At 40.0% G+C, this 11,389-nt stretch overlaps 1 non-coding gene across 1 annotated transcript; it reads right to left on the minus strand.

Annotated features, from left to right (window-relative positions):
- Positions 1-5,811: 5,811 nt before the first annotated feature.
- LOC139180264 (small nucleolar RNA SNORA81) lies at positions 5,812-5,983 on the minus strand. The gene has a single exon (XR_011564597.1). It is a non-coding gene; the product is annotated as a small nucleolar RNA SNORA81 (small nucleolar RNA).
- Positions 5,984-11,389: the final 5,406 nt, after the last annotated feature.

Here is an 11,389-nt window from a genome sequence, read left to right on the forward strand (position 1 = left end):
GGATTTCTTTGGAAGGAATGATGCTGAAGCTGAAACTCCGGTACTTTGGCCACCTCATGTGAAAAGTTGACTCATTGGAAAAGACTCTGATGCTGGGAGGGATTGGGGGCAAGAGGAGAAGGGGACGACAGAGGATGAGATGGCTGGATGGCATCACTGACTCGATGGACGTGAGTCTGAGTGAACTCCAGGGGTTGGTGATGGACAGGGAGGCCTGGCGTGCTGCAATTCATGGGGTCACAGAGAGTTGGACACGACTGAGCAACTGATCTGATCTGATCTGATGACCTCCTACCAGCCAGAATAGCTATCATCAAAAAATCCACAAATGATAAATGCTGGAGAGGGTGTGGAGAGGAGAGAATCCTCTTGCACTCTTGGTGGGAATGTAAATTGACACATCCACTATGGAGAACACTATGGAGGTTCCTTATAAAGCTAAAAATAGAGCTACCATATGACCCTGCAGTTCCATTCCTGGACACATATCTGGAGAAAATCATGATCCAAAGGGATACATGTAGCCCAGTGTTCACTGCAGCACTGTTTAAAATAGCCAAGGCATGGAAGCAACTTAAATGTCCATCAGTATACCTGTGGCAGATTCATTTTGATATATGGCAAAACCAATACAATATTGTAAAGTTAAAAAATAAAATTAAATTTTTAAAAAAAGAAAGAAAAAAAATATAAATAAATAAAAACCATCAAAAAAAAAAGAAAGAAAATGTGGTACACATATACAACAGAATGTTACTCAGTCATTAAAAGGAATGAAATAATGCCATTTGCAGCAACATGGATGGAGGTAGAGAGTCTCATAAAGAATGAAGTAAGACAGAGAAGGAGAAATATCATATGACATCACTGCTATGTGGAATCTAAAAAGAAATATTACAAATGAACTTACAAAACAAAAAGATATGCACAAACTTAGAAAACAAACTCATGGTTGACAGGGGGAAGAAACAGTTAGGGAGTTTGGGATGGACATGTACATACTGCTATATTTAAAATGGATAACCAACTAAGACCTATTGTATAACATATGGAACTCTGCTCAGTGTTATATGACAGCCTGGATGGGAGGAGGTTTGGGGAATATGGATACATGTATATTCATGGCTGAGTCCCTTCGCTGTTCACCTGAAATTATCACAACATTATTAGCAGCTATAATATTCACAGGTATATTCACAGCTATACCCCAAAACAAAATCAAGGATTCGATTTAAAAAAATAATAAAAATTTTAGCTCCCCAAACTATGAGAGAACACATTTCTTTTGTTTTAAGCCATCAGGTTTTTGGCTATTTGTAACTGCCACCAGAGGAAATCACGTATGTGTGTTCATGTACATACACATGTACACACTTTTATACATGTTTATTTGTGTGTGTATCTGTCAGACTAGCACTTATTAGTGTAATTCAATGGAATTCAACTTTATTGCTTCACCTTCTTATTCTCCAACTAAAGTTAAAAAATAGCCTCCTGGAAAATAGTCTTCTAGCTCTTGGTTTTATAAAACTTACTCTACTTAATTTTTTTAAGTACAATCTAAAAATTAAACTTCACTATGTGTCTTTCCTATGTGTCAGTTGGTTATTTTTGACCTAATAAAGTGATATGTTTGTCCTGTGCTGTTCTTATTCCATTAACGTTCCACAATCAGTGATGTTTACAAGCTCAAAGAAAAAAAATCACCAATTTAATAAAATTAAAATGTGTTTCAGTCCTGAAGATTTTATTATTATTTTATTATTCCATAAAGAATTTTCATAGATAAATACAAGTACATAGGCTTTCATATACTGTACCATCTCTGGGTCCTACACAATGTTGATTCCCTCCTCTAGGTCCTATATTTTTATATATTTCTATAGCACTAGATTATGAGACCCTTGAGAGAGTTTTACACTTCCTTGAGTCCAATGGTAGCACTGGTCCCAGGACTTAATTGGTGCTCAACAATGCTTATTAATTTAACCCTGAAATCTGTGAAATAAATCAAGTGCCTGTCCATTAAAACATCCCATAAGGGCTAAATCTAGACTGCACATCACAGTTAGGAAGATCACAAATGTAAATATATAGGGTTGAAGGTGATTTGCAAAAGATTTGTAGGTAAATTGCACATTCAAAGACCATGTAGATTTCTCTTTGGCAATTGTGAGTGAAATTCTATTCATCACAGCCCACAACATGGCTATAAGGCATAAGTAACAACCTTTTTCATTCTTGCTAGTGAAGAGCCTTATCTACTCCAGACTTGGTTTATGCTTTCTTACAGCTAAAGTTTGGACCAGCAACACAAACTGAATCCTTCACGCACACAACTTACACACTGAACACTGAAGCTGACTACATCAGTAGTATGATGGTTGTTTGATTATGAGATGAGAAGCACTGTGAGAGAAATAGAAATAAAATTCTGCATCTAACTTTAGGAGAAGGCCGTTACAATCAATTCAAAGTATCAACAGCTGGCAGGTACTATGATCTCCATAGTGTTACTGCCTTCCACTAATCTCCCAGAGAGGTAACTCTGGGATGCTGTGCTCAAACTACTTAAAGCCATTCATCTCCAAGAAGTTGTGACAGTTACCTTGCTATTTTGTTCCCAGTCCTCAAGGGGAAATTTAATCAAAATTGTCAGAGCTTGAAAGAAAAGGGGGAAAATACACACAATCAAGCTACCCTTCAATAACCAGATAAAACCACCAAGAATTAATCAAAACTTAACTTGAAACCCTTCCAGAACTGCAAAACTCTCACAGTATCCCAGAGATAGATGATCCCATGAATTCTGATGTATGCAGCACACTAGTTTGATAAAATGGCGATGTTTTCCTGCCGTAAGTGGTATAATTCACTATGCATCATATGCATTCATTTAATAAGATCCCTGTTTCACACTCAGCCAGACATTTCTCACAAACTGCCATCTTCACAGGCCACCCGCTCTGCTGATTCAGCTTTCTACTGTAGTGGGTCAGGCTGCCACCAGCTGCCATTTTTTCATGACACAAGCTAATGATCTGGTGCTTTCTTGCATGTTGAGGTTAATAGATAACTAATATATTTTAGCACATTCATTATGGCCAGTTTTCCACTAAGAAAAAAACTGCATATTGGGTTGTTCTGCTTTGACAAATGTGGTGCTACATCGTGAAGGCTGATTAAAATCAATACTTCTGTGGAAAATTACATACAAGATGTATTAGTATCCAGGATACTCTGATAAGAACGCTTCTTATTCTCAGTTCTGCTCTCACCCTGCAATCTCAAAAAAATCACACTAAAACTGGATGTGATTATTCATGAGGAAGTCAGTGTTTTTTCAACTGACAAATTAAAATTACTCATCAGTTAGGCCATAGCTTGTCATTTAAGACAAGGTAAATTTTAGTTTAGTTTGGAGAGTAATGCTAGCTAATGAGGAACTGCAAGAAATTGAAAACATTCGGAAGTCATATTTTATGTCCAATCAAAATTTCAGAAAGCCTCCAGAAATTCAATGGCATAAACTTTCTCAATTGAAACAAGAGAGCAAAGAACAAGCAGAGAGAAATAATTCAGTAGAGGAGGAAAGCAAAATTTGAGATGGCCATGAGACGTAAATCCTGTGCAAATGTGCAGACAGTTGGGGAAGAAACTTGGGCTTTGCACTGGTACGGAACAGACATACACAAATCTTAGCTAGATCTTAAGGGAAATGACCCACACTAGCAGCAGCGTTATTTTTAGGTACGTCTCATAGTTCCCTGCCCAGTAAGTAACAGTTAAGTATTATTGTTTCCATTTCACAGAACAGGAACATAATCAGAGAGGCTCAGGACCAAAACTGGAATTCAAGCTCAGGTTTGCTTGATCCAAGGCTTGGCTCTTTCCATCCTGCCTATGCCCACATTCGCTAATACCCACTGGCAGAATTAGTCGCTATATACTCTATGTCAGGAGTCCCCTCCCCAACCTCCAGGATCTAATGCTGATGATCTGAGGCAGAGCTGATGCAATAATAATAGAAATAAAGTGCACAATAAATGTAATGGCTTAAATCATCCTAAAACCATCCTCCCTCCTATGGTCCATAGAAAAATGTTCTTCCACGAACCCATTCCTGGAACCAAAAAGGTTGGGGACAACTGCTCTATATCCTCAAAGTTTCTCTTTGATTGTTTGATGGTGGTATTTATTGATTTCTTCATTTTTGGCTTTTATATCTTTGTAGAAGTTCTTATCACTCCGTTTGCCAGTTTATCTCCTAACATGACTCTCTCTCATGGGAGCTGAAGCTCCTGGAAGACAAGACATATTTTACTGGTGTATTCTCATCACTTAGCAGTACCTGGAACATAGTAGGTACTCAATAAAGGCTTGTGAGCTTGTTCCATCATTCATACATTAGCCTTTATTAAGCTCCCTGTACATGTCAGACATTGGGGATGGAGCAGTAAACAAAAGCAGACAGAAGACCCTGCTCTCAATCAGTGAGCAGAAAACATCAGCCAAATCATCACATAAACTAAAACACATTGCATAGTCCACTGAGGTGTGTGCTATGTCACAGAGGAGCAGAGAACCTCAAGAGTACAGGACAGTTTGGAGAATCCAGTAAGGATTCTAAAGAAAAGGATTTGTGAGTGAGCAGTCAAGAATGAGGAGATGGATAGAAATCCCCAGCAATCCCTCAGCAGGAGGTGACACAGCAAGACTAGATCCATAGGAGGATCAGTGTGGCTGGAGGGCAAAGATAGAGAGGGGAACAGGTAAGCATGAAGAGACAGCACTGCATCAGAGAAAAACACACACTTCTCATTAACCAGAAGCCGTCTACCTATAGAGACTTCCACAAAGAGAAAATCCATGATCTCTCATTCCAGTCCCAAAACGTTTGGAGCAGCTGTCCATTTTCTTTCCAAACTCCCTTTAAAAAAAAAGATTGCTCAACTTATTATATAAGTGACATTCCATTAGCACTGGACTGTCCAGACCGGGACTGTCGGCAGCAACTTCTCTGACCACTGGAGAGTCAGGGGCACCTCTGAAGCAGTAGTATGTGAAAGGAGGAGTCTGAGAAGGCAAGTTTCCTATAAATGATGCTGAGAGGAAGCTCCTTGTCCACAGTGCTGGTGGTAAAACTATGCATTCAATTGATTATCCAAAAAATAATATCAGTGATTAGCAAAGTGAAGTGAAAGTTGCCCAATTGTGTCTACTCTTTGTAACCCCATGGACTATAGCCTGCTAGGCTCCCTTGTCCATGGAATTTTCCAGGCAAGAATACTGGAGTGGGTTGCCATTTCCTTCTCCAGGAGATCTTCCTGGACCAGGGATCAAACCCATGTCTCCTGCATTGGCAGGCAGATTCTTTACCACTAAGCCACCAGCCCTAGAGTGACCCAATATCGCCTGAAAATGGCAGATCCCTCACCTTTCAAGATGCTGGCACCAGGTAACTGGGTCAACAATCTCATCCCACAAGGGAGAAGTCAGCTCTACTCTCCGAAGGTGCTTGCTGCAGCCCGTGTGGGGAGAAACAATACAAAGACCTGCATGTTGAGTAGTTAAAGTTTATTGGGTTTTTTTACCCCCAATTAAGTGTGTTTGTAGTGATTCCATCAGCAGAAACTACCAGTACACTGAATTGCCATGCATTACCTGACATGGTATTTCCATTTTGCTCTATTAACAAAGACTAGGGATGTCTAATTTCCAGGGACGTCTCAGCACAGATGCTCAAATGGAATGATTAATTTTTTTTCTCTGTTCATTCTTTGGAAACTCATTTTTTAGATTGGTCTAAAGATATATTGCACCAAATCTTAAGACAAAGGACACTGGACGTTAAGAAAGAGATCCACCTCAGTATCTACAATCTAGGGCAGTTACTTGTCTTCTTGTGTGCACTGTGGTTACTTTCTAGAAATGAAGAAATAGAAACTCATGTCCATAAGGATAAGTCATAAGCAAAGAAAAAATTATTTAAGAAAAACATGAGGAGTTAAGGTAGCATTAAGGCATCTCTACATTTACATGAAGTTGAAAGACAAAATAGGGTGAGGATAGATTAATAAAGAGTAACCTGCATGGTTAGCAATAAAAAATGCTTTTTCATAGACATTAGTGGGGTTTATTTTGATTGGCTTTTTATTAGTGGTTGTAAATCTATTTCCTGGATCAATGAGTCCAAATTGGATATTAGCAACCACAGGGGTAGAGTAACTCAGGTAACTCTTGAGGATAAGCAATTAAAATAGATTAGGAAATGGCTTCTTTTCATAGCTATGGGCTAAGTATCCAGAACCAGGTTGCTCTCAGGCCCTGCTAGGAAACCAAAAAGGCTGCTCCTCAGCTGGGGAGAGGGGTCTTTCCATACCCTATTTTTGGCCCTTATTCTCTCTCCTTCACTTCCTTTTGGTCTCCTGGAAATGAATTCAATTTGTTCACCCTAAGGAACTGAGAGCTTTTAACAGCTTAATATGTTATCTCTCCCAGTGGTATTTGCACTTTGATAGAGAATAATGCCTTAACTCAGAAGAGTGAACTGTTTGGGCAATGAACTGAACAGAAGGGATCAGGGTTCAGGATAGGCAGGTACATAGCTCCATGTTGCTCACTGGGCCAGCTTATAGGATCAGGTCAGAGAGGACCCAGACCAGGGATTCTCAAAGTGCCGCCCAGTGAGGTCCTGAGAGACAGTGGTTACATGAGGTCAAAACTACTTTCATAATAATACTAAGATGTCATTTGCCCTTTCACTCTTGTTTTCTCGTAAACATGGTGGGGTTTTCTAGAATCTTCATGATGGGGAATATCACAACCTATTGAACACAGAAACAGGAGAATTCAGATGCCTATTAAGTACCATGTTAAGAAGATTTGCAAAGATGTAAAACAATTCTTTGAATTATTTTTAGTTTTAGCATCTTAAAATGCTTAGTAAAATAATTTTAATCAAAAATTCAATGAAATTTTTAAAACAAATAAATGTCAATACATTTAAATTTAAAATCTTAAATAAAATTTTAAGATTATAAACACAATTTTTTTAATTTTTTGATGTATTTCGTGCCAGCAATTTTCCTTATGTGTAGTATTATATAGTTTTGATTATACATGGAAAATAACTACAGTTTCCTGTTATTTTCCATATTTTGTAATAAGTGCTTGACATATTAAAAACAATTTTAACTGTTGTTAAATGCTGTATGACATTCCATTGTATGAATATGCCATCTTTTACTATTTCTTTTGTTAAATATTTATCATTCCGTCTTAGAAATAATGGTGATGAACATCTTATGTGCCAACTTGCTGCTGCTGCTAAGTCGCTTCAGTCGTGTCCGACTCTGTGCGACCCCATAGACGGCAGCCCACCAGGCTCCCCCATCCCTGGGATTCTCAAGGCAAGAACCCTGGAGTGGGTTGCCATTTCCTTCTCCAATGCATGAAAGTGAAGAGTGAAAGTGAAGTCGCTCAGTCGTGTCCAACTCTTAGCGACCCCAGGGACTGCAGCGTACCAGGCTCCTGTGTCCATGGGATTTTCCAGGCAAGTGTACTGGAGTGGGGTGCCATTGCCTTCTCCGAGTTAGGAACTAAAAAATATTTAACCAAAATTTAAATCCCTAATATGCATTTTAAGTGGGATGCCTTAAATATATTGAGGTTGTCTATGTTATACTACACAGAAACATCAAAAATACAGATTTTTTAGCCCAAATGTTTGGGTAACACCATCATATATGGGATGGTGCTCTCATTTTTAAATTCTCATGGTAGTCTCAGAATTTTTTGTATATCTATCAGGGTATTTTGGATTACTATGTCAACCTTACTAATAGGCAGTTATTTTTTTAATTGTAATTAATGTCTACGTGAGCAACTTTGTAAAAGTTCTGGATATAATTCTTAGTTTAAAATTGAGCGTCAGACATTGAAGGAAAGTTCAAGTCAGCTGATAATAAAATGAGTGTGGGAAAGCTTTAACCAGCTTAGCAGAAGGGCAGAAAAATCAGTTAGAATAACATCAGTGAGTGGGTGTGACTTAGTCAGGAGACAAACACAACCTAACTGAAAAGTAAGGCACCAATTAAAATAAATCTATTCCAGGAAAGCAAAGAAAACCATGTATGGCATCACCCAGCAACACGAACATGTGACAAATGCAATGTATATGATAGTATTTGCACTACTCTCTCTCCCGATTAGACATGGATTATCCAGAAAACAAAGATTCCATAATACAGACTTAACAGAAAGCCTCAGCATCAGGAAACCCACTTCAAAGTCGTCCAGACGAACAATCTAACCTCATGGCCCACCCATGCTGACCACAAGGCAGCACAGCAAAAAGGTGACCCCAAAGAAATGGGCAGAGGAAACAGCACCATTTTGTCATCATTTTCCTTGGAGAAACAAGGATGCATGACATTTTATTAATAGGCACAATCTCCTTATGTAAGTAACCTGGTAAAAGGTAATAGGGTGATTTCATGCTCCACTGAAAGGAAGTGGGATGGCTTTCTACCCTAAAGCCCTTGGTGCTTTTTCAAGCACAGCATGGAGCATATTTGCTATTTCTTTATCACAGATAGAACCTCAGTGATGTAAAAGAGCTGATCCAGCTTCCTGCAGAAAGGCTGTTTATTATGTACACCGTTGATTTCATATACTCCAGGGCCTATTGGCTCATGCAGTCATAACCAATATGGATACTGACTAGTGGAGTTGCAAAGACAGTTGTCTTGGTTCTTTCATACCTTTCGGTTATATCACAACATGCTAATTAATGCAAGACCACAAGGTCAGTGCCTTGTCAGTTTGACCTGATACCTCTTACAGTGTGAAATCTCCTTACAGAGATCTTGAGACAAATCGCCAACAATCTCAAAGTTCTGATGGTTTGAAGAAGGAAATGGCAACTCAATCCAGTATTTTTGCCTGAAAAATCCCATGGACAGAGGAACCTGGGGGGCTAGAGTCCGTGGGGCTGCTAAGAGTTGCACATGACTGAGTAACTAAGCATTCATCATTAAGTCCTGGAGGTATACACTCCATCCTGTTTTCATTCACAACTTCCATTTACTCACTCAATTCATGAATATATACTGAATGACTAGTATGTACCAAGTACTTCTAGGCTATAAGCAAAACAAAAATGCCTGATACCATGGGAAAAAAGAAAAAAAAAAAATAGTGCAGAGACAGGGAGTGCCAGTCTGATATCTTAAACATGGTGGTCAGGGAAGGCCTCACTTAGAAGAAGTCATTTAAGCAAGACATAGTGAGGGGCGATCCACAAGGATATCTGGAGAAGGAATGTTCCAAGCAGAGACCCAGAGGAAGGAGCATCACCTAACAAGTTCAAAGCGTAGCAAGAAGTACAGGGCAAGGTGAACAAAGGACAAATGTGGGAAGGGAAACAGGAAGAAGGGCGGTGGGGGCAGCAGATAGCGAGGGTCTTAAGAGCTGTTAGAGGACCGCTGGTTTTTCTAAGTGAGGTGGAAAACCATTGGAGGTTTTGTACTGATACAAAGGACTGATATTACCAGATCTGCCATTTAACAGGACCCCCAGATAGAGAACAGGCTGCCAAGAAATACAAACAGAAGAGGGAGACCAGTTAGAAGATTACTGGAATAATCCAAGTGCAAGATTATGGTGACTTCGACTGGAGTACAGCAGGGTAGGTGATGAGAAGTAGTCAGAACATGGGTCACTTTGGAAGATGGCACCACACAGAATTTGCTGACAGACTGAGAAAGAAAGGGCAAGGATGGTCTCTAGCATCATTAAATACCCAGGAACCCCCTTTCCGTAAGTTTGCTTTATGCCACTTTGCTTTTATGAAAGACCTGCGTTAGTGCCTGCTTTTACTAACAGAAAGACATCCAAAGAGGATATTTGCTTTTCAAAAAAAAAAAAAGGTGAAGAGTGAAAATAGCACTGAGCATTTCAGAGGCAGTGTGCACCCCCAGCAGTAAGAGTGGCCCCACCAAGCTCGTCTCCCAGAACTACACTCACTGCCTCAGCATCAAGCCCCACAGCTTCGAACTGTGTCTGTGTGAGCATCTGTGCTTTACCTAGATTTATTTTGTGCATTCCTTAGCAACATGTGCCCTCAGGTAACTGCTTCTTCGCTTTACACCATGTCGGCTTACAAAGTTTCCATAAGAACACTCTAGGATAGTGAGAGAGGACTATATAGGTTTGGAGTTCAGGGACAGAGTCTGGCCTAAAACTTGGGTCTGGGAGTCATCAGCATATAAATGATGGTTTAAAATATAAGACTGTGTGAGAGCCCTAAGCAGTAAGTGAAGGTAACGAAGATGACAGAGAAGCGAGCTTTATGGCTTTGCAGTGTATAGAGGTCAGGACAAGAGAAGAAAGCAGCCAAGCAGAGAGCAGGGGTGGCCAGTGAGGAAGGGGCGTGGCTGGCATTATAAACCAAGTAAAGGGGAGGAAACCACCAGGGGTGCAAATGCTGATGTCCTTAATGGACTAAGAACTAACCACTGGATTTAACAATGTGGAAGTTAGTAGTATTCTTGAAACAAGCCATTTCTTTGAAGTGACTGAGGCAAAAATCTGATTGAAGTGGGTCTAAAAGCAAACGTGAAAAGATAATTTGGAGATGGTAAATATGAGTTGCATGCTTGCTTAGTTGTGTCCGACTCTTGTGACCCCATGGATAGTAGCCAAACAGGCTCCCCAGTCCATGGGATTTTTCAGGCAAGAATACTAGAATGGGTTGCCGTTTCCCACTCCAGGGGATCTTTTCGACCCAGAGATAGAATATGAAAGTTCTTTCAAAGAATTTCACTCAGAAGAAAACATAAATGAGGTAGTAGCTAGAGAGGGATATAAGATCAGGAAAGGTTATATTTAGATGGGAGACACTCCACTGTACGTGTTGGCAGGAATGCTGTAGTAGACAGAGTTAAAAAGGATATTGCAGGAGGCCGAGGGGAGAGTTGCTAGAATCAGGGGCAGATGCTGGGACTGGTGCTCAAGTGTAACACACAGACTAACAGGGGAGAAACAGAGTGTTTGGATGTAGATGTAGACAAGTGGGTTGATGAGGGAGTAACAGTTTATAGACGTTTACAGAAGCTCTCATCTTATTACTTCTATTTTACGGGGCAGGAAGGGGGTCAAAGAAATATGGCCCAGTGTCAACAAATAAGAATGAGAATGGGAGAGGAAATGTAAGAGGCTTTCAAAAAAGGAGAATCATTCTCCTTGAAGGAGTGAGGGGAAATAGCAGGATGTCAGAGCACCCTAGGAGCTAGTGACGGGGCCAGCTTCATTGGCATCTGACCTGGACAGTCACACAGGGCCCTGTGCTCGGAAGGTTTAATGCACTGTTATCTCTATCTTGAAA

This window comes from Bos indicus, chromosome 27 (genome assembly GCF_029378745.1).
Source record: "Bos indicus isolate NIAB-ARS_2022 breed Sahiwal x Tharparkar chromosome 27, NIAB-ARS_B.indTharparkar_mat_pri_1.0, whole genome shotgun sequence".
Lineage (NCBI taxonomy): Eukaryota > Metazoa > Chordata > Mammalia > Artiodactyla > Bovidae > Bos > Bos indicus.